At 37.7% G+C, this 27,686-nt stretch overlaps 1 protein-coding gene across 1 annotated transcript in view; it reads left to right on the plus strand.

Annotated features, from left to right (window-relative positions):
* The window catches only part of LOC139700316 (uncharacterized), a 229,631-nt gene that overhangs the window by 133,316 nt on the left and 68,629 nt on the right, over positions 1-27,686 (plus strand). The window lies entirely within an intron of this gene.

Genomic DNA, 27,686 nt, shown 5'->3' on the forward strand with positions numbered 1-27,686 from the left:
AAGTGACACAATCAAAAAAAGCTACTCTCATATTTCAAAAAGTTCTTTTCTCTAAAATAGCAATTTAAAAACTTGAAAAATATCCGTTGCAGCACCACAAGAAAGACTCAGTAATTCGAGTCATAAGTTAGAAGGCATTATGTGACGTAAAGTACGGGATATTTAATTATTCGACATGTTCGTCTTGAATAGTTTAAATATCCGCAAAAATCAACGGCCATACACTAATACATGATCGAAGCCGAATTATAAATCGTTAGAAATCACAATCTACCTGCTCTCAATCGCAAATCGCAACCTATCAATCCTGCTCTCCTCAGGGTCCTTGCTCGCGATCTCGTCTCCACAAACTTCCATCATAGCAAATTTCTAAATATAAGACATTAAATGATAATGAAATTGCTATCCTACAACACAAATTTGATTCTTCCATTGTAAAATTCTTTTTATATTTTTCATGCAAAAGTCCGGTTAGCTTATTAATAAAGGACTCCGACCCTAGAATGGTATTCATTAAGCTGAGTCAAGAATACGAAACCATAACGTTCGATGCATCGGATATCTAAGAAATAACAATTTCACTATGGAAATACCACGTGAGTCACAGTAGAACCTTTTTGAATTTGAGTGTCTTGCTAATGTATAAGTCCAAGTCAAGAAACCCCAAAAAATTACTTTATTATACTATGCAGTATTATTATCTTAAATTACTCGAGTTTTCAATCCTTTAAATCATAACAAAGGGTCTAAAAATAATTAATTCCTCCAGGCTTCCGTGGAATATTTTTTCATTAAACCGTTAGTCATCACTGCTTGGAAAAAAAATTAAATCTTATTCTCAAAGTACCGACGCATAAATAATATTTTTAAGTGGGGTGGTAAACCTTAAAATTAATATTTATGTTTTAAATACTTAAAATATGGTTATGAATAAACACAATATTGAGAGTGAAAATACGGAAACCTACGAAATCCTTCCACCGCTAGGCATGGCAATGATTGCAGTGGTTCCTTATCACTCATTCGGATGGCTGACTGAGTTGATTGATATTTATAAAAGTAAAAATTAGCTTCACAGGTAAAAATGTTAAATTTTCACCAAATAATTTAATATGAGAACGATATTTCGATCCAATTTGGTGTTTTCGGTTTATTAAAGGGAAGAAAATAATTACATTCAATTTTCGCTAAAAATAGGGTGAAACACAAATGTGATGAATATTTTACGGAACACTCTACACGTGGAAGAGTCCTCCTACGTTAAAGGGAAGGTGTTCTCGGAAATTTATATAGAATAAAATGAATTAGTTATCCGGGACTTTCTTGTCAATTTTGCATATCTCTTCGGAGAATCCATTTATATTATTCCAAATGAATGAACACTTTTGTAGCAAATAAATAATATAGTTGAATCGAATTAACTTTCAAAAATGGCAAAATTGGTTTAAAAAAATTAACTATTTCTTTCGATCATAAAATTATTTTAATATTTAGAAAATTTTATTCTTTTAATTTTCTCAATTCTTTGTTTTTATAATTATCGCCACTTTTAACGCGATAATTTGTTTAGCGCAGTTCTCAGTAGAGGAATACACTTTACTTAATTTCGTTGGTAGCGAAATAGAGTTGGTAGATTTTCGGCGGGGACGCATTTTTGGCTTTCATATACATTTCGCAAGTACGTCGAAAACCTTTCCAATGGTTGGTATTATTTCAAATGTTAGGTAATATTCTAAAAAATCCAGGTATCCAATTTTGTATAATTCTGCGCCTCTATGAAAACGTGAAAAAATAGGCCAATTACAAGTGTATCTATGTGACGCTCAAAAGGAACAACATCAAGCGTTTGAAAGATTTTCATGTTTATGTTATTGTTGTGCAAACCTCAGGGCAATATGTATGCCCATACGGACGTAAGCAAACGTTTAAAATAATAGCTTCGGGCAACCATTCAGAAGCAACCCCAGATACATTAAGATCTATTTTTTCATAATTTTTTGCAAAAAACAAAGCTATAGTTGCGTGAATTAAAGCGCTATGCTATGAAAAACTTCCATTGTACGCTATTGTTACCTTACAAAATTTTGAAAAAGAATGGGTATTCTCATATAAGAATAAAAAAACTCGAGGAAGAAATCTTCTTTTGTTCTAATCCTCATTTTTAAGTACACAAAGTGAATAAGGTTAAATGACATAATAATAAATGGAATCAAGTGACGTTAACGTGGAAGATTTCAGAGTAAATTAATTTATAGTGTTTTCATAGAATAAGGAATTGTGGATGCCTCCAAACGAAGCTCTGCAAACGTGATCAGAGAACATATAGTATATCCAAAAACCGAGAACAGATGACAATGTCATACTAAATTTTATATCATACTAAATTCCTCCAAAACAGAGAAAAACTAGTACGAACCAATAAAAATAATGAGGATATAAAGAAATAAAATTGAGACTCTATCCACTAAGGCTTTGATTTCTCGCCCTCAATTCGCCTTGGTTAAATCTTTTCTTTGAAAGTCCTTTATATTATCAGTTCCTTTTAATCATCATCGCTGATGATGAGTAATCAGCGCTGGCTATCCAGTAGGATTTTATAGCTTTAGTTGAAGGAAATAAAGATCAAAACTGGCTATTCATAGGGCTCCAGAGAATAACTGAAAGTTAGTGACAAGATAAAATCTATTGAAGAGAAGTTTAGAAACCACGTTGGCCGGAGGATATGCCGAAATGTAAGAGATTAATTGATGAAAGTAATTGTGAATGAATGAGCGTAAACCTGAGAAATGGAAAGATAAAAGCTTCCATATCATGGCATAAAAGTTTGAAAATCCTGAACGAAAGTAGTTCCAAACACTGTATTAACTATGGAATTCATTTTGAATATTAGACAGAAAATGCAAGAATAGAATTTCTTGGTACAACTTAACCGCAGTGGTGAAATGTATGCAAGAAAGTTCGTTAAAAGAAATACCCTCAGCAAGGTGAGTACGTAGAATCTATTTACTCGAGTAGTGAAGATTGAATGGGCATAACATAGCTCAAGAAATCGAAAAATCACATTAAAATGAATTAAATGGAATAATTTAAAAATTTATTCTTCTAATCTCCAAACAATATCTTAGAGAGTTCATTTAAACTCTGCATAAATTTTCTTTAAATAGTTCCCTGGGGCATACGTTTTATTTCTCGTAAATTAGGAATTGTTTGAAAAGTGTGTCCTCCGTTTTTCATATAAAAGACATCGGAGCTTTTGCAGCAATCTGAAGCTATTTCAAGTACTATTTATATGTCACGTCAGAATCATGTCTTATGGCATTTTTGTAAGGACGGTTGATTTGAGACATATTGAGAGGTTGTAAGATAAAGATGAGTGTGACAGAAGGCAGAATGTTACATAACCGCGGAAGAAGACAAAGAACATATAAGGTCGTATGGATCAAATCGGATTAAATAAAATTGTAGGAATGATGAGATGCCAAAGTTAATGATATGGAAGAAGAGGTATTGTTTAGTTAGGTTTTCAAAAAAACTTCATTGCATTTAATGTTTCCAAATTTGTATTTAATGGTATCAGTTTAAGTTTGAGAAAACTCATGTTCACTAAAAAGATTAAATATGAATACGTTCACCGTAAAGTAAAATTTTATATTACTATACATTGGGCACATCATCAGGTACAAATAAAATATAATACCGAAATACAGTGATATTATTCATAATTACTATTATTACATCATACTAATTACTCGTATTACTTCATAGTCATTATTCATAGTTTATTCTAATTATTATTCATACTGGTTAGAGATTTTTTTAAATTTTGGTGACTCCAATCAAAATTAGTCTAGAAAGGCCGAAAATTTCATGAAATTGGTGGATTTACTCTCTTCCACAGAAACCAAAATTAGAAAATTAAATCATTATTATGAAAACGGAATCACTGATAATTACAGACGTGATACATAATACGGATGGTAATGTTATTATCATTATATGATATTGGATATATGATAGTTATGTGATATTTGATTTCAGATACTTACACCGTTTAACTTGCTTTCATGAAGGAATAAATAATTAAATTAACGGTAAACGCTGATGATTGGCAGAAACTGATGATATTGATTGATGACTCATTATGAAAAGGCTTTATCATTGCGAATTGAGGACGAGAAGTCAAAGTCATTACATACTACCGTGGGCATTAGCGGTTGTAAGGATTTCCAATACGACTTATGATCTCGCAATAATATGATTTCATCTTAAATTGCAATATTACCATAATCGCTTGGCTTTATTGGCGGGTTATTGTTACTCCGGAGAAAAAGACAACTACGCTGGGACACATATTTTTATGGAGTTATCCATAGCAAACTAAATTAATCTTCATAATTGTGAGCAATTATTACGATTAAATTACTTAGGTGCATAGCACATAGAAAAGATGGTCATCATAGGGTTGTAAGCGATACTGCTCCAAGAAATCCCATTTCCTGGCTGACCGCACGGTGTCGGTAATCCAGTTCGGTTCGGACAGTAACTGAGTTAACAGGATTGAAATGGCGTAGTAATTTTGAGTTCGCTGAAGAGCGAAAACTGGGGAGTTCATTTCCCGGGGCCGTTGGGCATTTCCTGGGGAATTGATGAAAAATTAACTCATCAACTGGGGGAATCCATTCAGTGAGGACGATAGGATTTTTTAAGGGCATATTGTTTCCACCCACAGCAATTGAAAACTGGTTCAGCTATGCATTCAAACGTTCTTCGTGTACTATCCAAATGACAAGTTTATGTAAGGTATCAAGAATTAATTAATCCGTGGGGTTTTCCTCAAGTCGCAAGTATGCTTCTAGGGTAATAATTTATTTCATTCACTTTGCTAGATTCTGCCTGGAGAAATGGAATTTTTCCAGGAAAGAAAATTTGATAAGTACAAAGTGAAAATTCTAAATCAGTACAAATTATTAAGAATGGATATAACTTAAAAGTGTGTACCCGTACAAAGAGGAAAGTACAATAATGCTAAGTTGAGTCGAGAGGATGTAGGGTAGAATCAAAACTACAATATACTCAATAAATAATGAATAATGTTCATTGCAATTCCTATAAGAGAACAAGTCAGAAAACACTAGCGATTTATAGGAACAGCTGCAAACCTATCCGCGGGCTGTAACACAAAGCACGAGCAAAAAAACAAAGTTTCTGGGAGCGCAACCATGTAAATACGGTTTACAAGGTCGGAGTTTCATAATACATATTTCAATTTTTCCCCTTTTCATTTTATTTCCTAATATTATATTTTATTCTAGTTATTTTGTATCACATTATATGGGCAAAACATTTAATGATTAAAAGCTCGAAGTTCTTATTGGATAAACTGCATGAAAAATTTTAGATATCATCCTTCGATCACATGCTCTGCGTTTGTGGTTACTTGATAGACTACATCGCATTTACCATCTAATGAAAAATTAAAAACTTTCTTGCAAAAGGAGGACATTTTCACCTAGTGTATTAGGCAATCATAGTTAGGCTTCAATAGTTAATTGAATTTCCTTTCTTCGAATTGACTACGAGTGCCGTACCATTTCAGAAAGAAATGTTCTATAGAGGATTTCAATACAAAACTCCAGCATTTAATTCCAGGCCCATATCTTTCAAAGAACTACAGACGCATGATTGATCATGGCAGTGAATATATTTATTTATGTAATGATCCCACGATAGCATCACCCAAAATTATCGCAGTGGAAGCAGTTCCTTTAATTTATAGCGGTTTTACTTATACTTGAATTTGAATCCACAAAAATCGAAATTAAAAATACTTTGACAATGCCTAGTCGATTAATTTTTGTCATTTACTGAAACTAATGATGAAATTCCCTTACCAGTAATACTAAATGTGCATTGATCAAAGTTCAATAGAGAAAATATACATAGGTCCCTTTTATTAATACAATTGGCTTTTAGTGGAGAATAAAGAGGAAGAGTAGAGTAATTTTCATCCACGATTTCAATCAAATTGACGAATCAGCTAATTCACGTCTCCTTAAATAGGAAGCGAATGATTTTATACATATGCATGATATTAAGAACAAATTGCAAACTGAAGTAGAAGAAAATAAACTGATATCTTGAAGAAAGAACAAATTTGAGCGACATTTTTCTGGGGAATAGGAACAAAAAGATAAAAATGGAGAATCATTTCAAAAGCATTTTCTGTGGGTTAAAAAATGAACCCATTACATACATACATGGTCTTGCAAGCCCATGTTAGGATGTGCGATAGGGGGTGACTACACACAAAACTACTTTTTGATGCAAAATATTGATGCCCCCCCCCCCCAGCGCGGTCGTATAATATTATTAAAGTTTTCAGATCGTAATACGCTCGAGGGTTTTGAGGACCAAAGTTTATCAAACGCGTTTTCATCATAGAAATTTCTCTTAAAGTAACCCTTTACGATAGGGTATTTCATATACTAAAACTTTTTAAGTATAAATCAATCAAACTTAATACATTTTGTACGAAACTTCTGAGTAGAAACCATTGTGATAGCGGAATAAATCATTGTAATTATTTTAAAGAGAAGAAAGGTTAATACAATAACTTGAATATGGAGCTCAGAAATATGGACTACTATTAGAAAGGGTGCAATTAGGACGATAAAATAAAGAAAAAGCGTTCTTCATAGAAATAAAAGCGCAAATGAGCACATCATTCATTTTGATTAAGTTAATTTATAATCAATGGGACATGAGATAACTGCAAACGCCATTCATTATAAACATGCGTTATACACACATGTATGTAAGCTATACCTTTATATATAGTCCACGATATACGTATGGTGAAATGGAATTCGAGAAATTAAGCATGTTCATTAGTTCTTCCCTTCAATTTCAAAGTGTAATTCAATTATTAACCCCGACACCTCATTTCGATCAATGGCAATAAGGGTTTGCGGTTCGTGTTCTAAAACCCCTATCACAATTTCTACATAAATCTGCTATCTCATTTCCCATCTTTGTCTGCAGCATATTCTTGCATTACGATTAGTAGCCTTGTCCTCGTCTTCTTTTTTGCCAAAACGTTCCCTCTTGACGCTTGGCTTGCAGCTGCCCGATGATTTAATCATTCAGCTGCTGTGTTTGCGGCTTCTTAGCCCGTCGATGAAGGAAGGTCCAATCAACTCCTTTTCCTTTTCAATGGTGGTTGGTCGTCGTCCCGTCCCGTTGCTGCTCTTGGGCGTTTGTGCCTTTCCCAGGAGACAGGTTTTAAGCCGCCGATCGACCGCAAGTGCTCTTCTTTTTTGCCTTCAAGCTCCTCGTAAAAGGCCGTCGCGCGAGTCTTGATGACATCTCCAATGGGCGCAGTTTCAGTTAAGGCGTGGAGAATTTCTGCGGCATAGTTCCAGCCAAGCCCAAGTACACTGTTGAGTGCCCCTCTTTCCGTTACCTCCAAGTGGTGGAAGGCCGTCTGAGTCATTCTGCCACTCCATGCCGGTGAAGCGTACATCAAGATTGGGCGAATTGCCGCCACGTACAGATACGTCTTTGTCTTGATAGAGAGGGACGGTGAACGCAGCAGCGGCGAGAGTTGTAGTCGTCTTCCTCTTGCCTTCCTGGTGGCAGCGAGGGCGTGACTTTTGAATGTCAGTCTTTTATCCAGTATCACGCCTAGATAGGTCACCTCTTCCTTCCATGGCGCCTCCTCGGTGCCCACGAGGATTTCTCCTGGTTCTCGCAGTCCTCCAGGTGAAAAAAGAATCGTCTGTGTCTTTGCGCTGTTGACGCTGATTCGCCACAGGGCGTACCACTCCAGCAGTTTGTCTACTGCTCGCTGTAGGTATGTTGCCGCCATGTGTGCTCTCCGCGAAGTGGTCACTATTGCTGCGTCATCCGCATACAGGGCAACCATGGTATGTCGTCCAAGGTCTACCGGGAGGTCCGCCGTATATAGATTAAAAAGTATCGGTCCGAGCACCGATCCTTGCGGCACGCCTGCGTGGACCTGTTTCGGCTGTGACAGCGCGCGTCCCCAGGCGACACGGAAAGTCCTTCCTGTCAGGTATGATGTTAGCAAGCGGCGCTGCCAATTTGGAAACCGCTGTATTGCAAGTTTTCGCCTGAGACCAGCGTGCCATACCCGGTCGAAGGCTTTCCTGATTCCCTATTAAAGCTTTCTTTTATTTATTTTCCCCTGTTTTGTCGGTCCATTTAGTTTCTTATTTCCGCTCGATTCAATGCAGTATTTGCTTCTCATCCTATGGAAAATACGTACTCGCACTCATTCCCATTGACAAGAATCCATGGCGAATCCGATCAAACCAGATTTTTACACTTTATAAATATTGCATAGCAATTAGCGGATGACTCCGTTAAAATTTACTGTTGCGTCATCTCCCGTAGTTTCAAAGAACTCGAATTTTCTTTTCTTTATTTTTTCCCTCTACCAACGATTGGCATCCTATCGCGGACATGACTCGTGTAATTAATTAACTCGTAGAATTAATTTTCCTTCCCCGATCAAAGGATGAGTAACACTTTCACTTGAATCTGTCAGTCTGTCATTACTCGCTCCCTTGAATTCAGCTGTCTCTTTCAGATCCTTCCTTCCTTCCCAACCTCCCTTAAACCTTCCCCCACCCTCGATTCCTTCACCCTTTAATACTTACCTTACTTTCTGAGATTCTCTCTCCCATTCCCTCCCGCCTACCTTCCGCCAAAATCTCCTTACCCCTCGGCCCCCTTTTACGAGGCCCATCCAAATCTTCCTCTACCGCGCTCCACTCCTCGCCCACGCCCGTCTCAATTCTTCTCATTCTGATCCCTTCATCCTATATCGCTTCTCGCCTTCCGGGTTCCGTACCCCAGGAGAGGAAAATTGGAGAGATTGGGGTCGTGTATAGAAGAAGGGCAATTCTGAAGACGAGGTGAATGATTTTTCCTAAGGATGTTCTTGCCTTAATTTATCCCTGAAATCACAAAAAAATCAATAGAGGAAATTTAGCAGTGGAAACGTCATTCTGTGCATATTAGTTCTAAAATAGTTTTTTTTGTTATTAATGACACAAAGAGGAAACGACAAAGGAAAGCAAAAGAAAATTATATGCCTGTTTATGGAATGTAATAATAAGTGCACCATGCTCTATTAAGTTTCCCATAGCTGTCCTCTCCTTGTGTGCTTGAATCATGAAACTACTGTTACCTATTGGCGTATGATTTCAAAATGCACGTTTTAAAAACAGAACTTTTTCTAGACTCGTATAAATATATACTCTCAAATAAAAATGTACACCGACAAAAATATTTTACGTTTCAGTAGCCAAGCCACCTTCGACAAAATTGTCTTTTCTTTACCAAATGAAGTCAGCCTAATAGCCCAAAATTAAAATATTTGTGCCATTTTCTTTTCATATATTTACTCATAGCGCTTATTTGTAATAAAAAGTACAATACGCCATTAGATTGAGTGTATGCAACCCTACATATACAATAGAAATGTATGTTTTCTGTATGCACAAATAAACTCATACACACAAACACACACACGTGTGTGTGTATGTATGTATATATATATATATATATATATATATATATATATATATATATATATATATATATATATATATTTTTTTTTTTTTTAAGGTAATCTACCGGTTAAGGTAGGTTTTTTTTTGATGGACACAACTACCAAACAAATATTTTGTGACTACTAACAAAACACAACCCTAAATTCTACTCTACACCAGGTCCCTCTTCATCTCTGAGTACTTTCTTCCTCCCTTCATCCCGTCCAACATCCCTATCCTGTTCCTTCCCTTTCCTCTTTTGCCCAACATTCTACCCTCTATCACAGTCTTCAACATCCCACTGCCGGTCAACACCCCCTTCATCCACTTTTCCTGCCTCCATAGGATTGCTCCCAACAAACCCCTCTCTTCGCCCACCATACCAAGTACTTCCTCATTTGTTTTCTTCTCTGTCCATTTCACCTTTTCCATTCTTCTCCACACCCACATTTCAAAAGCCTCCAGTCTACGTCTATCCTCCTGCTTCAATGACCACGTTTCCGCGCCGTACATAGCTACGCTCCATATCAAAGTTTTTACGAGTCTTTTCTTAACATCCTTACTCAAAGTCCCCGTCATCAACTCCCTCCTCCTCGTGAAAGCCTCTTTGCCTAGCGCAATTCTTCTCCTTCCGTGCCTACTACTTTGACCGTGTTGGTCCAAAACACTACCGAGATACGTAAACTGTTCTACCTGCTCTAGTTTTTGCCCTCTTACTTTAATGTTAAGATTAGCCTTTTTCTTTCTAGAAAATCGCATAACCTTTGTTTTATTAATGTTGATTCTCATCCCATACCTGTCGCACTGAATTTCCAATTCACTAAGCAATGCTTGCAGCCCCTTGGCTGACTGACAAACTAAAGCTTGGTCATCAGCAAACCTAACTGATTTTACGAATCCCCCGCCCACTTTCATTCCTACCTCGAGTTCTTCCCATGCCTCTTTGATCATTTCCTCTGCATACAGGTTGAACAGCAACGGTGATAATGGGCAACCCTGCCTTACACCCCTTCCTAACACTGCCCATCCTGACTCCCCGTTTCCCACCCGCACCTGAGCAGTCTGAGACATGTACAGGTTGCGGATTAGCCTCCTTTCCCTCCAATCTATTCCTATTTTCTGCAATATACTCATTAGTTTTTCCCAATTCACTCTATCAAACGCTTTTTCGAAATCTACGAAACAGGCAAATACCTCCTGGTTGTGTTCTATATTCCTCTCGATTAATAATCTCATTACTGCAATGGCATCACGCGTACCTCTCCCCTTCCTAAACCCAAACTGATCATCCCCTAAGTAATCATTTGCCCTACTCTCTATCCGTTTGTTTATGATCCTGAGAACAACTTTAGCTGCGTGGGATATCAAACTAATTGTCCTATAGTCCTCACATGACGTGGCCTTTACCTTTTTCGGAATTGGAACTAAAACTGCTCTCACAAAGTCTTCCGGCCAGATTCCCTCCTCATAAATGCTACGGATCAGCCCATATAGCCTCTTCCTCCCACATTTTCCTAAGCATTTTAAAAGTTCCACGGGAATGTTATCTACCCCCACGGCCTTATTTAGTTTCATCTCCCTTAATGCCCTTTCTATCTCCTTGTCTAGTATGCCTGGACCTAAGCTGTCTTCCTCTACGTCATTTTCTTTTTCAATGTCTAACTTTGTTGGTCTGAGTTCTTTACTATACAGTTCTTCTATATACTCCTTCCATCTCTCTTGGATCTTTCCTGCGTCAACTATTACCTTACCCGCCTTATCTCTAACTATTAGCATAGCTCTTCCATTCTTACTTCCCGATAACGATTTAACTTTGCTGTACAGCGCACCGATTTCGCCCTTCCTCTGGAGACTTTCCATATCCTCGCACTGCGTCTTCCACCATGCGTCTTTTGCCTTATTTGTTACCCGCCTCAATTTATTGTTCAATTCTTTGTACTTCATTTTGCCTAATTCTGTATTTATATTCTTCCATTTTCGCCGCTCATCCATCTTTGTAATCATCTCATCCGTGATCCATGGTTTCCTAGTCCTTTTAGCGTTAACGGTTCCAATAGTGTCTTTGGCGGCTTTAGACAACCCTTTTTTGATCATTTCCCATTTTTCTTCGATAGTAATAAGCCCTTTACCATCCTCCATTATTTTCTCTACCGCCTGTTTGTATTCCTTCCTTTTCAACCCATTTAATGCTTCTACATTCCATTTTCTAACTCGCCGCCCCTGCCTTATCTTTTTGAAACGTACGCTACATTTCATAACAACTAAATTGTGGTCTGAGTCCGCATCCGCTCCCGGAAAGCTGTGGGAATTTATCACACTGTTCCTAAACCTGTGTCTAACCAGGATATAATCTAGCTGATATCTTCCTGAGTCACCTGGCATTTTCCATGTATACCTGCGTCTTTTGTGGTGTCTAAACCAAGTGTTGGTGATGACTAACCCCTGTCTCCTGCAGAACTCAACTGCTTTCTCCCCGCGGTCATTCCTCGTGCCTAAACCGTAGTCGCCCACCTCATCACCATCTCTTCCTTCGCCTACCGTCGCATTCGTGTCCCCCATCACTATCAAATGTTTCCCTGCTGGAACACACGCGATCATGTCCTCTAACTGATCGTATATCTTATCGACCTCTTCTTCCTTATGGTTGCTCGGTGGCATGTATACCTGAATAATAACTAAGTTCGTCGGTTCTGCTTTTATCTCCACTAGTAGTATTCTATCCGTTACCTGCTCTATGTTGACTACGCTTCTTCCTACCTCTTCATTTAATACTATGGCAACCCCTCGTTGGCTCTCGTCCCCACCGCTGTATATTATTCTATACTTATCACTCCAGTAATCCCCGCTATCTTTCCATCTCACCTCGCATAGACCTAAAATATCTATATTTCCCCTTTCCATCTCTCGCTTAACATTCTCCAATTTCCCTGTCCTCATCATTGTCCTAACATTCCACGTTCCTATTCTAACTAATTTCGTCTTCTTCTCCTGCGTCTTCTGTCCTGCTGCTGCTGGTTTTCCCTTGCAAGGGTTTCGTGGGATGACGACCGCGGAAGCCTTGCCTCCCCCGCTGCCGGGCACGACACACGGCCGATTGGGCCGAGCCCCGTGGTTGCCAGGACTCAAAATATCTCTATTGTCCATCATATTTTTCTAGGGAATGATAATTGAGGTGGTTTCCCGTTGCCTTCCTCAATAGTGTTTTTAACGTGACACCATCACTTACTGGCCGCCCCACTGGGGTCAGACGCCATTGCAGCCGCCTCACTGAGGAACAGACGCTGCGTGGACTACCTTTCGTCTGGCTCCTAACCTTCGACCTATCTGGCATGGGTGACCCTACCAGGAGCAATAATTATTACTCCCGCCAGTACTAGGGGTCATCGGAACGCACAAGCCCTTCCACCACGTCAAGGTTGTAGTCCGGGGAGGGATATATATATATATATATATATATATATATATATATATATATATATATATATATATATATGTATATATACATGTACACACGTGGGTGGCGGTAGTCCAGTGGGTAGAGCGTTGGACTGCTGACCAGAGGGACCCGGGTTCGATTCCCGGGTATTCTGGGCACCTGCAGCACCATCCAAGGTATGTGATTTTTCGGGTACCAGGTCTTACTGGGAAACCATAACCGGCACAGGGAAAGGAGCTGATCCCCCTACCCTGATTCGTGAATATTTACTCGCCGTATAGGGCTTAGTACTGGGTGATCTCTACCATCACCAACTAAACCGACCTTCGGGTTGATTACTGTGTTGTGTTTATGGTTTTTTTATATGTACACACACACACACACACACACAGATGTGAGCCAAAAACATGAACGAAAGACATAAACGCAAAACATAAACGTAACACCCACAAAGCTTTTTTGAATTTTGGCTAGATGACACAGACATGCCTGCTAAATCCCAATGCATGCTTCTTCCTATGTTTTTTGTCGAAAAAGGGTGATGGAGGGCGGGAAGAAAGGTGATATGTAGCAATCCGTAACAATTTTGCATACGAACGGAGGCGTGTTTAGGATTACGGTAGAGTGGCAAATATTTCTGAGAATGCATATTTAGGGAGATAAATACTTTCCGGAGTGGCAGATTTTGATTTTTCTAAGCATTAAGTATAGTTTTTAAGTATAATTTATCTCTTGGTAATAAGTACAATATTAGAGTATCGCAGAACTTTATCATAAAACTTGCTAGTAACTAAGAAAATCTTTTTTCTTCAATAATGAAAGATTTAAATATTTATATGATCATTGAATAATTTACCATAAAATCAACAAAATGTCACCCTTAGCTAGATATGAGAGCTTTTCTAGACAAAATATGCAATTCTCCTGAGTTAATTTGATAGAAAATGATTTTCTCATCGCAGATATATTATTTCTTAGAATAGTTTTTGAGCAATTTTCCCAACCATTGATACCATTTTGGTTGGAATATGAACAGAGATAACCAAAAAGTTTTAATCTAATTTAAAATTCCATTCCGCCTAATTTGGGCTAAGACACTCCAGTGTACGTTTTCGTAAAATCAAACCTGTCCGTATTTATTGTTTAAATTAATTAATTCACAAATAATTAATCAATTTTACGGTTTTTGTAGAACTTCATGAAAATGATAATTTTAAAACCTTTTTACTAAACAAATGTGCATCATGTTAAATGTTTTTATCATGCTTGTATGTTAAAATATTAGGTATACATTCAACAATTTATTCCATGATTTGGGGGGTTTTCACACATCTTAATTTTATCAATATCATATGGCGAAATTTTACAAAACGAATATCTTTTCAAAAATGAATTGTTTCTATAAACATTTGCTTTACGCGTTATTTATTTTTAAAAAATGTATGCAATCAAAATTAAATGGCATGTATTTTAAATGTAAATTTTTCAGATATTTTTTCTCAAATACATACTGGGTAAATAATCCCATTCCCGGTTCAATGGTCAAAATGGTTCTTAATTTGTTTTATTTATTATTGCTGTCACCATGGTGCTGAAAATGCACTATTGCATAAAATTACCCTACATAATAGTACCATGGGTGATATGTTTTGTTTTATAACTGGAGAAATATCAGAAAAGAACATTTGAAAAAATCCTTTGTGTTTTTTTGTATATTCTCCTAAGAAAATATTAATTGATAGCATTATATCAAGGATTGTGGATCAAGGATTGTATATGAGGATGTGGAAATACGATCGTATATTGTGGATTATAATATACTATTTCAAACTTAATTATATTCTAATTCATTGCACGACACATGGTGAACTAATATGTGAAAACTAGCAAATTCCTTAAAAAAATCAATCACTGCGGACTCGCCGTTGTAGCCAAATCGGAACTATCACCGTTAGTAAAGCGCATACGCTGCCTCATGACGGGTCTATTGTCAGGAAAGGCGCCTTGATCTCTATAAAGTCTCGCGCTCTCTTATGCACTTACAAGCATTAATCGTGGGTCACCATGCGGTGTCAGAGCGCAGCCGGTGGAAACATGCTTTTCGGATTCGGTCTCATCACTCCTGGGTACCGAGTGTTCGTGTGACAACTCCGATGATTATGTGAGTCCATTCTGGCAAGCGGAGGATAGGGAAATGTATTGATTTCAGGAGAATGGTGGCACCAAATATGTGTTATTTTAAGACTTACCTGAAATAAAATCGCACCTAATTTCATCTTCTTTAAAACTTAAATGGATAACTTCACTGTAACTGGGTACCATAAATACAAATCCGAAATAAAATTAACCAGAAATGTCTTACAAACGAATTTATTAAAACTAAACCAACGCCTATTAGTTGTAATCTTTTGGTCGGATAACAAAAATCATTTAGAAAACCACAGTGAAAAAAGTAAACCAAATACCAATGAATTTTTATAATATTCTTAAATATTTTATAACCTTTAAGATTACAAAATATAAGCAGCAATATTGTCAGCCATCATTAAAATTTAGTTCAAAAGCCGAAATCACTGAAGCTTGGTGATGACGGTTAAATTTTATTAAATTATATTGATATTGCTTATATTGATGATATTAAACTTTTATTCTTCCATTTTTGCCAACTATCTTGTCGGACGTCCAACAGTAATGGACTACGTCACAGTTTCAAAATTAAATTGGTATCACCCTCTTATCTTGTCTGGAATGTTTTAACTGAATATAAACAAAGAATTTTGCAATTCTCTGAATGAAAATTCGTGCACTAAATGGAGACGCCTAGTAAAAAAACGCAGCAGCTTTTACGTTTCCTAGCTCGTTAGCATCGACGGGAATGAGACACAATATCGCCCTTTAACATCTCATTGGCAACTCCGGCGGATTTCCCCGACATGCAATTGCTATATAAGTGCCCCTTAAGTTACTACCACTCCCTTGAGCACAAATCTGAGCAATGGAAATAATTACTTACAGGATTTAAGCAGATTCATCCCTATGTGAGAATACCGTGCTAATTGCATGGTTTTCAAATAATTGTTTGGTGCAAAAATATTTGATAAACCAAAAGAGTATGCAATAAAAGTATAAAGTTATATATGAGACGACCAATCTAAAGTTTTTGTTTGAAATTAAACAACAACTTTGCATAAAAGTGTGAACAACACAAAATTTAAAATTAGTCAAAATCTAGGTAACATCATTGATACGAAAATCGTAAATATAAATCCACCTAAGCCCCTATACTCCAGATAAATAATCCACAAACTTAAGTGTATTAATCACGTCTATAAACTTTAATAATCAGTGAGCTCGTTATCAAGGGAAGCGTACGACGGCTAACATCATTTGCGTCATTAGGGATACGTAGGTAATTTAGATGTTCAGAGAATGAGGGAAGGACGGAGAAAAACCCGGTGTCAGCTCTGGCCTACTCTTCACGAAAGGCGCCGTGGGATCCACAATTTAAAGTGTGTTACAACGGAAGGTGCACTTGCTTAAAGTGTTCTCCGCATAGGGATCGGAACACCACTGAAAAATTCTTCCTCCTTCGGGGTTGGGCACCAGTACATTAAAACCCTCATCATCCCGGTACCCGAAAACTTTGCTTAGCAAATAATATACTTACACTAGTATATAGTTATAACTAGGGCCCTTTATCCTGTGTTTACGCAAAAAATGGAAAAAAGAAATGAGGGATCAAGGACATCTTTAGTGATATATTTGAACCCTTTACCTGAATAAGAGAACAATTTTGAGGTTTTAAGGAGGTTTGAAGGATTAAGTTTGTTTAAGGTTCGAAAATTAATGTGTCGCATGCTTTAATGATTATTATTGACTGCACACTCTGCAAAAATTATGCAGAACAATGTGTTTAAATAATCTATATTTTGACACAAACAAAAAAACTGGAAAGGCCAAATCCAGGGATTCCAGATTTCAGCACCTACCTCTCCGTTTAAAAATAAAAAAATAGATGTGTTAAGAATAATTTGACCAACTAAATTGTCAAAGTATCGACTATGCAGCTTATTTTGATGTTTGACGAAGGTGAATAGTTTTACTGAAACATAATTTAGAAGAAATCAATCTGTGATATCGAAGGACTCTTCGTAACTCGCCCAGAAAGCTAGCTCAATGTCATGGTAAAACACTGAAACATTGAGATTACTTCTAAAAAGTCGTTACGAGTACAATTACCCTGTATTTAAAATTTCACTACAAATACATGCAATGATTTTCTTTTAAAGCAAATCCGTTCCATTCCATCGGTGTTAAAAGAGTTAAACGAAAAAGAAAATTCGTGGTGGCAATATAAATGTATGTTAATCCTGATGTAAACTCGAAATACGAGACTGTCCAGAAAGTAGCTTAAATTTTGAAATGAGATATGAACCTACTGACGAGACAAAGTTTTATTATATGTATACCTTTGAAATGCACTTTCTTTAAATATTTTTCTATCAAGTCACCATATAAATTGAGGCATTTATCATAACGATTTATAAGCTTTTCATTTCCGTCTCTGGTGAAAACTGCAGCATTACATTTTAACCTCTTGTTGACTCCATTAAATTGGAGTGAATGAAGCAATAGCTCCGTAATCGTAAATTGGTAATTTTCACGAACTTTTTCATTGATTTTCACCGTCAGGTCATCTGTCACAAGGCTTGGACGACCACTGCGGTCTTCGTCGTGAATATTGGTGCGTTCATTTTTAAACTATATGCACCGCTGCCTCACTCCGCCTTCACTCATTATTCCGTCTCCGTACATTTCACAAAGTTGCCTCTGAACTTCAATTGACTAGTGGTTTTTTGCCATAAAAAGACCTAATCACAGATCGCGCTTCACAACTCACGGGATTTTCTCTTGCATCGCAGATTTTAACAGTTCTCATTGAGAAAAGTACAAAAACCACAGTCTGCATATTACCACGGCAGGTTGTGTACTGAGTGTAGGGATGTTTAGACAGCAAGATGGCCCACCGCTACAGTTGGCCCGAAGGGAAACGGAAGTTACTTTCTGGTACCTTCCTCGTATAACACTTCTCCTACGGGAAAAATAAATAACAGTATAATATTTCCCAATTACACATTGATTTTGCTTTAATGTTTCATTTAAAGTGCATCAGTCACATAAACGGAAAATTTTTAAAATTTTAAATTTTCCCCTTCTCAGAAAACAAACTCGCTAAACGCTGAGGAAACACGAGAGCCTCTTTTTTGTGATCATCATGGTCGCGAAAAGGCAAAAAATTAAATAGAAAAATGTATGCGTGCTGCCCGGAACGAAGATATATTTTTCTCCATTCAAAATTCCAATTTGGCTTTTTATCACCGGAGCGACAATTACGACACCTATGCGGAAACCTCGCAATTAACCATTCTCGGAAAGCTAACCGCGCTCACGGATACCCACTCTGGGGTGTGCGGCGGAGTAAAGAAACATCGCAATGCGGTGTGGCGGGTTGGAAACAAGACTTGTGTGTGAGGGAGAAGCTGGAGATCAAAGGACGACACGCGAGGTCCACATAATTGCTGCCGTGAGGAACGGAAATAAAATCGCAAGCGACCGTTGAAAGCAGTGTCCATAACAACGGCGGAAACTTTTCGGTCGATCGAAGCGAAAGTCAACGAAAGCGCTCGCTGCACTCTCGGAGCGATAGGGGACCCTTCGCGAGGGGAAGAGGGGAGAGAGGAAGATGGGTGGGTGAACAGGGGAAGATGGGGGAGGTAACGACGATAGGTGAGAGCAGACCATTGGGAAGGACGAGGGGAGCTTGTCGTCGCTGTTGATGCCCCACTTGATGAGAGTTTCCTGAGGCCTCGAACAGTATACACATAGACGGAAGAGGTGGGATGAAGGAAAAGGAAAGGGAGCGAAATACCTAAGAGAATAGGCTGAATGGGGAAACTACGTAGATAATGTCGGAGGTAGTGACGTAAAGAAGGGCGAAGAATAAAGGATCTACTACGGGAAAATTGTAAAGGGGTGGTAAACGGGAGCACAACTTAAATTATTTCGGAGTTATGATCTATGGATCACATAAATCCCAAACATTTAGTCACAAAGTTAAAAAATGACGAATACAAGGTTTTAAGATACACAATAAGGACTTGTGATCCTTAGATGCTAGAATCAATTTTAGTGAAAGAAAAAAACCTTCAAAACACGCTAATGTCCTTTCTAAAAATGTTCTAAGAGTATATTTAACAGTGTAGCAGATAGCTATTAAATTAAAATTGATGGCAAATTGTATCCTTTGAGCATGAAATTCCAGCTTTTATTCCAGAATAGGTCTTTTAATTCAATAAAATGAGAGTGTTGAATATTTTATGAATATATTTGAAATAAAATAATTTTATATACAATAATTAGGCGGAATAATTTAAGTTTTGTTATGCTAGGTTAGCTGTCTTTTTATTAAGCCTGCTGCACCTATTCGCCGATGAGTTGATTAACGCAAATTGTCAGAACTTTATAGCCTCAAGTCTCCGCCAGCTTAGGAACAAGTGAAAAAATATTATATATAATTCTTCACAGAAAGAATTTGTGGTAAATATAACGACGGCTTAAGTAAAGGCTAACAGAAAACACAGAGAGGATTGTTTTATGAATTTGGGAAGGACATGAGGTAGATAGAAGTGAAATGTCATCCGAATAAAGTGACATTACATTGGGTTTCTCTCGGGTTATAATCTAAAAATAATTAGATCACGATCAAATCACAATTTTCCCGGCCGATCCAAAGTTATCCCCAAATTTTCAAATCTCTGTGAGCACCACCAGATTTAGCCGACTAGTAAGAAAAAGTGGAATAATCACTAGGATAAAAGAACGGAAATAAATTTTTCCATTATTAAGGGATTTGTCTGTAAGGTGAATCAGCTGCTGTTAAACCTTAACGTATTTTTTTTAAATCATTACAGTAGACGTCACCTGTTTTAAGAAATTGCAGAAGAGAATAAAGAGTACCTACTGAAGAAAGTCCGCGAAAGAAATACATCTATTTCTTTACACACGTGTCATTCTAGAAAAATATTAATGAAATTACTATATGGTAGGAATAATAACTTTGGTAATATCTTAAAAAACTACTGTTTTATGTTATTCTTTAAATAAATCGTTATTACGAGAAGGTAAGGTCTAGATATATTTTATCTATAGTATAAAGCTACATGAACATTTAAATTAGCAGCGTGTTATTCATGAAAACATTATTTAAAGGTTAGAATGCGCCGCTTAAGTGCAGCTAAGGATGGATATAATTTAATTGCAAGAAAGAATTTAAGAAATGAGAATAGTAAATATTGGAGAGGGAGCATTTAGATAAAGGAAAGGGAAAATGGATATTGTGCGATATACGAGGGTCATCCGGAAAGTAGTACCCGTTCGTGAAATAAAGACACAAAAGTAAATATTAACAAACATAAAAAATTTTATTTGAAAGAGGATACTTTAAACTACTTCTCAACATAATCTCCAAGCAAATTAAGGCATTTGTCATAACGTGTGACAAGTTTCTGTATTCCTGCTGCATAGTCCTTCGCCGCCAGCTCATTGAGATACGCGAGGGACCCATCTTGCACAAATTTTTGCATAATGCAGATGGTGTTTAACAATTTCATGAACAATTGTTCGAGAAACATTGGGAAAATGCTCACAGATGTCATCAATTGTGACGCGCCGATCGTTCCTCACGAATTCGTCAACTGAGCTCACCAGTTGGTCTGTAATGACAGACGGTCTCCCCGAACGCTCATCGTCGTGTGTGTTCCCCCTCCCCATGTTGAAGTTGCGACACCACCGCCGAACAGACGACTCGTCCATTACATTGTCTCCATACACCTCCTTTAATTGGCGATGAATATCACATGGGCGAACGTTTCTTGCATTGAGGAATTTAATCACTGCCCTCACTTCACAACTGGCGGCGTTCTCAATTTTTTTAAACATTGTAAACAATCACAGAAACAACACAGGCAATGCTAGCGTCACGCAACTTGGCTCAGAGAAGGCAGACAAGCCACTGAAGCTATCTGACCTCGTCCAGCGGCTACTCGCGTCGTCAGCACTTCATGCGGCACGAACGGGTACTACTTTCCGGATGACCCTCGTATCAGGGTGGGAAATGAACTTCAACTTCGCACGTATTTTAATTTCCTGTTGGCCTCAAGTACTGAGCACCTCTTAGCAGTAAATTCTCAACACTTCATTAAAATTACGACAGTAGCAGTACGTTCATAACGATCACTGATTTCAGTAATGAACCCTTGATTGGTTAACGGCCAAAGTGCACTAGAGATAATAGTGAGATAAACAGGTTTATGCCCTCAAATAATCATTACTCTTTTTATGAGAGCGTGAGAGAGTAGTTAAGCACACGGCAGAAAACATTAATTATACACTGTTCCAGAAATAAGCACGAGGGTTGAATTTTGAGGGGGGGGAGAATTTGAACCCTGGATGCGTCAGAAGCTGAAGGGGTCCCTCTCGAAACAGGGTACAGAGGGGTTGAATATTCAATGCGTCGAAATTCCATTCCATAAACATTGCAGGCCACGCGCTGTTGATGCGCGCTTTGCATTAAATGCCTACATTATTGTTATGATCTCAGGAGGTAAACCCAATGGGGAATTTCCTCGAGCTGGCATTATTTGCATGACCTATTTCTGAGAATTGTATTCCGAAACACTCACTGCGACAATGACGTGCGACACTATTTCAGGTTATACCAGTGCACCTTCCCATCGATGGAAATCATACGGGAAATGGGGATACATTCCGATGCCGAGGAAAGCGGAATGCACGCTCTGTTACGTGCATATCAATTTCAAGGCACATCTGAAAAATGAATGAAAAAAACCATTTCCATTAAAGTAAGGAGAACTGAGCTTTGGGACGGGGCTCATTTTAATACAGCTGAAATCAAGTTCTAAAATTAAACCTTAATTCCACCGTGTAATATTTTCATAATTTAGGAACAGAATTAAGAAGGCATACGCATCCGTAGTACACAAAATTCCTCTCGTAATTTCAAGGAATTCAAGCCGGTGTTTAAGAGACACAGCTCCTTGAAAATAATCAGTGTTAATATCTTATCTTTCCTCATAAAATAATTGACTCCTCGGAGTTCAGGAAGTAACTTGTATATTTTGGATTAAAAGTCACAAAGCAAAGCAGATTGTAAGTAGGCGATCCTTAATAGCCAAGATGGAAATATCGGCTTATTTGGCGTGTTAATCCTGAATAACCTTAACTGGATTTTTCTAATAATAATATATTATATTTTTATTAATTTATCAATTTTAAATATCAAATTTCAATTTCGATACTTTTTCATGCCCATCATTTGACATGTTAGTATTTTACAGGAATTTTTGAACAATAATTAATTTGCATTGATAAAAACAGCACGTAGGAACGGTTAGTTAACAAATAAAAAACAAGTACATGAATAATTGGGAAAGTTGATGAAAGAGGAATTCATGCAGGAAAAAATTTCTGAACTGGGATTCGAACCACGGGCTCTTTAATTTTCTTGGCCGATTCCCTGCACCACTTAGCCTGTGGTTTGGTGCATGTGTTCGGTCCGAAAAACGGATGGCTCATGGTTCAAATCCCAATTAAGGAAATGTTTATGTTCTTTCCTCAATAGCCTTGTGTTCGTCCTTTTATTTATTAGCTATGCGCTACTGCATCATATATCCTTGAAAATATGTTTTTGGAGTGGGACTTATTTCCGTGTATACTAGTACATGTTCTGTAAAATTTTAGGACTTTTTTCTGTTTAAAATATTCCTCCTTCCAACTTCCCCAATAATGTTTTTAACATCCATTTATAGATCCCCTATTCTTTTTCGTCTTCTGTCAACCTAAGAAATTATGTATTCATTTTCAAGTGTATAAAGTAGGTGTATGGTTATGCTCGCGCGGTGCGTGATCGTGTGTTCTTGTGCGTGTAATTGTACACATAAACATACATTCAGACATGTACACACAAACATTTTTCAATGATTTTGTCCGAAAAATATTATTAGAAATATTTCATTTTATCTTTCATTAGTACGCATGAAATTAAATGCGGACGCGTGGAGCTCCGGAATTCAAATGTCTTCGTTGCTGACTGAAAATTCTGTGCAACGTGCCGTGCTCCTGGATATTGAATAAATATTGTGGTATTTCGTCATGGCAATTTATTCGCAAAACCGCAAACCTTAAGTCGGGAATAATTTGCGTCTTGACCACACATTATTAGTCAACACCCGATAAAGAATACCAAGGAATGAAGGGATTAGATTGTTGTAATGCTTAAGACGTGAGTTTAGTATGTCCCTATGGTAAATAAAACGAAATAAATAAAAAGTAATCATTTTGATCCCTTTGATCGCTCTGCTCTCCTTATAGTTCCCCCCCCCCCCCGTTTAATTGGGTGCCTTAACATTTTACCCTTAAAACATATGCCAAATGCTCACATCACTGCAAAGGGTACAACACACTAGGACTTGGAGCAACACAAGAACTAAAATAAAGATCTTGCGGGAAAGGTAGAAAATTTCGCCACTGCAAATTTTTTCCTCTTAGCTGAAGAGTACGGAGAAACAGCGACTGTTTCTCGGGACGAAAGAATGAAAGAGACGGACGAACGTGGGGAAGAGACATTGAAGTTCTCTTCGAAAGGGGAATGGAGAGGGGTCTGAATACCTCTCACTCCAATCCACCTCATCTCCTCCCGAAGGAATCGACGCAAAAACTACAAGGACCACCGTCGCTACGAGCGTCCCTCTCTCCCCTCTTCCCTCCTGCCCGCCCTCGAACTCAGTGTGGGCGTGGACCCTCACCGTTGCTCACCGTGCCAAGTTATCCGACCCGTCCTTGTGCTCCTCTCCTGCGAAACTTCGACTATGAGCCTTTGAATTGAGTCCCGTGGACCCCACAGAAAGGCGTACAGATAGGGAGGGGGAAGTGGACCACGATTCGTTACCATCTCGACACAACTTCCTCTTCTCTTTCTGTTTTTGTGCTTCGCCCAAAAAATATTGGGCATTTACCAAAACTAAAGCGGAAGGGAAGCTCAAATACGAGGGTGATCTGAAAAGTTTCCGACCGAACAAAGATACAAGACATTTTTTCTGAAATTTTCTAAAATTTTCTGAGGTCGGAAACTTTTCAGACGATCCTCGTATACCACCAGATAATAACCTGGATGATTAATTTTCGCCTTTAAAAACGTCCTGATTTTATCAAAGCCTCTTTAATGAATTATGTGGATTCCTTCAGGTTGTTTTCCGTTGAAGAACTTCGATTGCCTAAAGCACACGTTCTTATACAGCCTACTGCATGTTGATCATTCCACATTATCTTGATAAGTCATGAGTTAAGAACTTAATTTAGTGGGTTACTATATTGTGTGATTATTTACACTGTATATGGTGTAATTAATTTCAAATTTTATTGTTATATGGTGCAATTAATTTAACCGTATGTGGTGTAATTTATTACGAAATTGAATTTTCAATAAGGGCATGAATGATTTAGAAGCATTAATCCAGTTTCAATGAAACGGATATGGCGTAGATACAATTTGGAAAACATATGGTTAATCAGTGGGCATTGTTTTCGTATGCGTGTTTTTCTCAGTATATGATGTTATTTGGTCTTTATGGAACAGACACTACTATACAGTTCATTCCATTTACATGCATACTAATTCTATTCTCTCGCGCTTGAAGGAGCATCACCTAATGAGTTATGATGCACGGTGATTAGCACAGGTCAATAACTTACATCCAGTGTCTTCAGCGCTATCAGATAGTAACCTAGTTATTGATTACAGCACATTATGTCAAGTCTGCTGAAATGCGTGTTGTTTTGCAGCCAAAAGGTTTTTGAGAAGCGACATATACGCTTCCTATAGTAATTTCTCTATCATCAAAACAATTATATTTTAACGAATTGGTAGTTACATCCCAGAGGGAAAGTAATCGTTGCCATCGCAGTTTTTAAATTAATAAATTACTTCAATAATATCTACTATTTAACATTACGTCCGATGGAAATTGTTAAAAATGGCATTAAAGCGAATTTAAACTTCTTTTTATAAATGCAATTTTATAATGTTATCTCCTTTAAAGAATACTGAATGTGAACGAAAACATAATATATCCTTAGTGAAGCTAGTTGGCTGTAAAGCCATGCCATCAATTCAGTATAAATATAAACTAGTACTCCAATCTATGTGTTGAGGTTCTTCGTGCTTAATACATAAATCCAAAACTGTCCCTGTATACCAAACCAACGAATTATTTAAAAACAAGTCATAATAATAGAAATCAAGTCAATTATATTGGTTTATTAAAAGTACCGCTATAGTAGACCAATATATTATGAATACTCGCATTAGGCTGCTATAAACCATGTATATTACTTCCCAATTATTTCAAAATTCAAGTATTTATTCCATTGCTGAGAATTCTCAAATTACTTAGCTTACACTTAGATCAGAAGAATACACGAAACTATTCAGGTGACGATTAAAATACGCCTTGTTATTAATAAACATTTAAAACAATGCATTAATATTTATTTCGTCGTAAATAGTGAATAAATTTAAATTATTGAACAATATAAATATGTAATCATCATACTCTGCATTACATTTAATAAAAGCATAGAAATGTTATTACACAACCAAGACTGGTGATTCGGAAATTGTAAATTGAAGCAATAATAACTCTGAATATCTCCTAATTAGGTTCTCTGAATGTGGCCCTAAATATTCTCCCGCATCCATGTCGCATGCGAGCTTCAGCCGAAATCCAGATGTGGTATGCGGTTTAAAGGAAACTATTGAATCATAACCACACCCATACCTTCTACGCCTTCATACCTTCTACGCCTATCACCTCACTTGACAACCACGTTGTTGAGCCACAAAAACCACGACCCAAGCCATGGTATTCACCAATTTTTTATCAACCACCTTTCTTAACGTCCTTGTCACCAAGAGCTGAAAGCCTCTTTGGCAAACACAATTAATTCTTCCTACTACTTTGACTATTATGGTCCAATATACTTTCTAGATACGTAAACTGTTTTATCTGCTCTAGTTTTTTTACATCTATTTTAATGTGTATTTAGTTTTTATCTTACACGAAAACCTCGTAATCCTCGTTTTGCTTATCTGATTTCATTTACATCCCATTCATATTACATTGATTTTCCAATGCACGTATCAAAGACTGTAACCTCTTGGCTGACAACGAAAGTGAACTCAATGGGTTTTCATTTCTTGCTCCAATTTTTCCCATGCCATTTATACCATTTCCTCTGAATATAAGTTGAGAATAACGGATGACAACGTGGTACACCCATGTGTTACTCCTTTTCCTGACTCTGCCCAACTCGACTCTCCACACCCGCCACACGCACCATAGCAGTTTGGCACATGAGCAGATAACGGATAAGTCGCCCATCCCTCGACTCTACTCCTATTTTCTATAATATATTCATTAATGCTACATATTTAACTCTATCAAACGCCTTCTCGAAATCTATGAAAAAAATACATCCAGGTAATACTCATCATTTACTATTTCTATGACGCAAAAACACAACTATAAGGATTCACTTGGGTGGAAATGGAAGAGCGACTGTATATGGAGCCTATTTAGCCCAGAGTGCTCGGCCAGGACACGTCACTCATGATGCATTCCGATTTTATCATCATCCACCTACCCACCTAGCCTTCCACCCCTTCTCTAGATCCATTGTCAGGTTGCCCCGTGTATGCATGCAACCAGCGAATCCAATTCTGTTGCATAACTCCCAGGATGAGAAACGACCTACAATGATTGAGCGCACGGTAGTGACGCGATACACGAATTTCGCATCGGGTTTGCAGGCACTCGCCCCGATCAAAGAGACAGTATATGGAATCCCCAGCCCATCCTCGGCCCCTTGATCGATTGACTGACGGAGCAGGTCTTTTTATTTAGGCGTGAACCATGGCGACTGAGTCATATTCTCCAATCTCCGAGCGACGCTTGCGAAGCCCTGACACTCCGCAATTGGGATGAAAAGGATGAGGCGAATGGCTGCAGAAAGCGAGACCTCCGCCAGATAATTGCTCACTTCATCTATTGTCAAATCTTTTTTTGAATCCTTCCATATCCGCTATCTCCTTTTGGGAGGGAGATTTTGAAGGGGGATTCAGATTACACCCGGAGTGCGCCCCTCTAGCCCCGGATACAGCGTCATAAAATATGCAAAGGGCTGGAGAAGAGTGGAGGACGTCGAAAATTTAAGTGGAGTTGGACGTGAAGAAGAGGGCAGGAAAGAGAAGAGGCCTCTTTTTTTCCAAAGATAGGGAGCAAAAAAAACGGGAGCGCTTTCACGCCCATCAGAAGGAAGTTCGTAAACGTACCTCATTACGAATCGAATTTAATTCCAAATATATGAGATACGACAGAAGAGATATTACCATTTTATTTCATTAATATTCAGTATGTTCAGAATTTCAGTAATAATTTCTCTGCATGTGCAATTTTGCATTATACACCGGCATTAAAATAAGTAAAGTATTTTTGTTAATATTTTCAATAATTGCCGTGAATATTTTATCTTGTTTT

The sequence above is a fragment of the Hetaerina americana genome, unplaced genomic scaffold, assembly GCF_022747635.1.
Source record: "Hetaerina americana unplaced genomic scaffold, ioHetAmer1.1.p SCAF_10, whole genome shotgun sequence".
Lineage (NCBI taxonomy): Eukaryota > Metazoa > Arthropoda > Insecta > Odonata > Calopterygidae > Hetaerina > Hetaerina americana.